Raw genomic sequence first — 4,243 nt, 5'->3', positions numbered from 1 at the left:
TTGCAGAAACATTCTCTTGTTTACAAAAAATATTATTTTTTTATTTATTGTAATGTTACAGTTTACAGATGAAAAATGATATGAATATTCCCGGATATATTTAAATTTATATACCAACATATCATAAGATGAATGCGAAAATATATATAACCACAACATTATCATCAGAGTCGAATTTAACTAAATAAGGTAAAAGCATACACCGCTCAAGCACGCTATAGCTATCCTCTTCCATTAGCCACTAGAACAAACTAACGGATAGGGATCAACATCTGGATCCATATCTGAGATATATGTATCAATTAGATAAACAAAAAAAAAATTAACCTTCAACTTATTTATTTAAGACTAATTTAGATTAATTTTTTAGATATGTTGAACACGTCAACAAATTCTGATTTGAGAAATTTGATTTCTTTTAGTGCGCCTTTGGCGCACATAGGATCGAACCCACCTCTAGGAAAAAGCGACATGGCTTTGTCATGTGACATAATGGCCACCCCGAAATTTGGTTTATTTAAACGGCTGTTTTCTTTAATGACCAAATATCTCTAGATCGTTGGATTTGTATATATGTCTCTCATTCCATACATACTTTAATCAATCAAGAGGAAATTTAGCCACCAAATCCAGGAGTAAACAAATTCAAAGAATATATAATACACACAAAACAAATTGAGAGAAAAACCACAAACTCCAAACCCAAACCCCCCAACAAAAGAGTATTGTACATACAAATCCAGTCACCAACAAAGCCTACACAGCGAGCACTCTCGGCAGAGCAGTGGAGAGGCAGACGGCGAAGCCGAAGAGGAGAATGAAGAGCCCGGTGAAGTTGATGAGGACGGTCTCTGACCCCGGAGTCGCCCCTTTCTGCACGAGACCGCTCTCGGCGGTGCAAATTGTGAGCAAGAAGATGCATTATTCTTGTCGGCGGCGGTGCTCTCGGAAACCAGAAGTACAGGAACCCAGATAACCACTGCGCAAATGTGGCACATTTTGAATAAGTTTCTGATGCGTCTTCAGACGTAAACATTTTGATTAGTTAGTGTATCTGAGGATAAAAGAGTAAAAACTTTTCACCTAGAGGGTCTATCTTACAAAATGAAACTAGGGGAGTTCAAGTTTATAGTATGGTTTGTATTTTCCAGTCTCTGAATCCCTCTGCTTTGTAATGATCCCTTGTAATATCATTGTTTTAAAACTACTCATGTAATTTCACTTTCGCAGATAAACCCCCGATTTTTTATACCTCGGGTGAAATTTTGACAGATATATTCCCCGTGGGAGAAAATAGTGAGTTTATCTGAGGCTAAAAGAATCGAAAAATCACCCAAGGAATATATCTATCCGCAAAAAAAAATAAAACCGCATCAAATTTCACACGTTAAAAAAAAATCAGAATCAAACTAAATAGGAAGAGAGTGAGAGTGAAGAAGATGGAGGGACCTGTAAACCAAATAAGCAGATGGTAATTATCCCCAGCCAAGAGTGCAAGCTGTACAGGTCCTGTATCTGACTCTCTTTGTGAAATTTGAAGGCAACATAGACCCCAAATATTCCGAGCGCCAACCCTACCAACTGAAGCGTCATGTGTACTGATTTCCTCACTGCCCTCCCCGCGGGTACCATCCTATGCACCATTATCGCTGCACAAAACAGGCTCAAGCATTAAGAAAATTTTTCGTCTATCTTTCGTACGCGCCCCCCTCCAGAACTAAATCCTGGATCCGCCCCTGTGTACACGTTCCCGCAATAAATTATAAAAATTATAGACCTACGACTACCTTACTGGGCGATTAAGAAGATTATTGAATTATTAGTTTTTTTTTTATTTTTTGAAAATAGTGGTACAACATACCTTCACCAGTAACGATTATAAATCCCAAAACCATAGTAACTGGATGGACCTGTCAAAGAACACCCAGAATGAACGTTAATGGTGAGTTTCTTTCCTGAATACAGCAACTAACACGTACATGCTAAATTGTGTTAATTGATTTATCTTCTCACTAATAATTTATGAACTCAAGAGCGGCAAATTAAGTATGATAGGATCATCAGTACGGATTCGAATCCTCTTATGGTAACGAGAAATTAAAAGACCAATTTATCAGTCAATATTGACTATCGTTTATGCAACTCATCGAGAATATGTTTAGACTACAATAAAAACAACACATAATCATCAAACCATCATTGATCGATTATCATTGACAAAATGATCTCTTCGAAACAAGACAGTAGAGAGGACCCAAATTCCATTTGTAAAAGACTACGAGGCATTCTTACATCAAAATATTTGAGGAATTAATGAAAGAACCAAAGTATGCAGTTTAGAAGTATTTATAACAAAAACATCTATATATTAACTAAGTATAGAATTTTTTTACAAAAAAAAAAGGATCATTCACATTGAAAACGAGAGCCTCGTTATCCGAATGCAATGAAAGTCCACCCCCATAGTGAATGGCCCACACGAGCACGAGAATTGCAGCTAAAAGAGCAAACAAATGCGCAGCGACGCTAGCATAAGACGCTGCAACGAGAGCCATAGGCCTTGCAATAATGGCCATAGTCGTCTTTTACTACTTTTATTATTATTAGTGATATTTTGTTCAAAATTGAGACCTAGCTCTTCATGGTCTTTTTATACTGGGGTTCTTCTTCTCTATATGCGCACAAGTAAAAGAAAAGAATTGAGGAGAATCTATTGCTGTGGGTATGATTGTTATGCTCTATAGGAATTTGGGTTTGGTATATTTTGGAGGAGTTGAGTTTAAGTAAGGGATCAAGTGTTTATGGAGGCATCAAGGTATCAAAAGCTTTTACATGTAGCATTGACAACGTGTATGAAGCCTCGAGCCTAAACTCTAAGGGTGTGTTTGGCAACAAGTTAAAATCGGGTGAGGGCTGGACCTGACCCAATTTTAACTCGTTTCTTATTTGTTAAATTTTCAGGACAGAGCTGACCCAAATTTTTTTAGCCTAAACAGTGCCACTAAACCAATTTTCTTTTGGACAGGAGAGGTCTGGTCCAAAAGAAAACTGGTTTAGTACAAAATTTAGGTCAGGACTGGTCCTGACCCGGTTTTGTTTGCTTTGCCAACACACCCTAAGGGCATGCTTGGGACATGAGTTAACTCTTGTTTTTGGAAAAATTGAACCGGTGTTTTCCTGAATTTGTTAGTTCGATTTTGGTCTTAAGTTCATTCAGCATTACCAAACACTATCCCGACAAGAACTAACCTGGTTAATGCCAGACCTGGTTTAGAGATGAGTTACAAACTTAGCACAAAGGTGTAGACCTTATGTTTGGCAACCCCTTGAAAACTGAGCTAGGACTGAACCTAGCTTGATTTTGAGTTTTTTTTTTTCTCTGGGTAAAAAGTGGGCCAGAATTGACCCAACTTTTTTTTAGCCCAAAAAAATCATTCAAATTGATTCTTTATTGAACAACACCCCCCACCCCCCACTTATTTTGATCCACAAGTGGCCTAGGGTAAAACTGGGTCAAGATTTATCCTAGCTAAGTTTGTTCTTTTTTTTTTTTTTTTGTTGCCAAAAGCAATCACCAAATGAGTCTTGTTATCCTTCAAGCTACGCTGTCCGTACAAGTACGTAGAAGAAGAGGTAATACGAGCTTAAATCTAATGCGACCTTTATTTACGAGTCTATATATTTGGAGTGCTCAGCATCGGAATGATACTGAGAATTCCTTGGTAACCGTAAGTGATTAATGACAGCATAGATGAAAATGGTCCAAACCACCCAAGGCTCAATCCGGCCAGGCCGAGAATAACCCCCGTCTGGATTTGCCTTATAATCTATAGGCGTGGCCCATAACACAGGCCCAATTGGTTTCAGGCCAATTTTTTAGAACAGCTTCAGGGTTTAAAGCCCAGGACAACACTAAATTATGCATCCTAAGTTACGAGCACGTGAGGGATGAAGCTCATCAAATATAATCCAGTAACTGACATGCGTTACGGCCCAATCTTACTAGAATAAATACTCGGTAATTAAAACTGATTGAAAAGCTGAAGATGCCAACCACATCGTCGTTTTAATCATCTTTTATTTTTATTTCTATTTTTAAAATATTCTATCCAGACAGTAGAAACATATGTGAAACGCTCATTTTAATATGGAAGCTGCAGTTGTTTTTCAAATGTCTCACAAAAGCCGCTTAAAAAAAAAGGTCTGCCCACTATCTCTAACTGTTTGTTTGCACGGAAGTAAT

The 4,243-nt window shown here is 37.7% G+C and overlaps 1 pseudogene; it reads right to left on the bottom strand.

The window, feature by feature from the left end:
- Window positions 563–2,619, bottom strand: LOC109849611 (annotated as a pseudogene).

The sequence above is a fragment of the Asparagus officinalis genome, chromosome 7, assembly GCF_001876935.1.
Source record: "Asparagus officinalis chromosome 7, Aspof.V1, whole genome shotgun sequence".
In the NCBI taxonomy this organism is placed as follows: Eukaryota; Viridiplantae; Streptophyta; class Magnoliopsida; order Asparagales; family Asparagaceae; genus Asparagus; species Asparagus officinalis.
The sequence above is the reverse complement of the archived record's forward strand: the minus strand, read 5'-3'. Positions and strand labels throughout refer to the sequence as shown.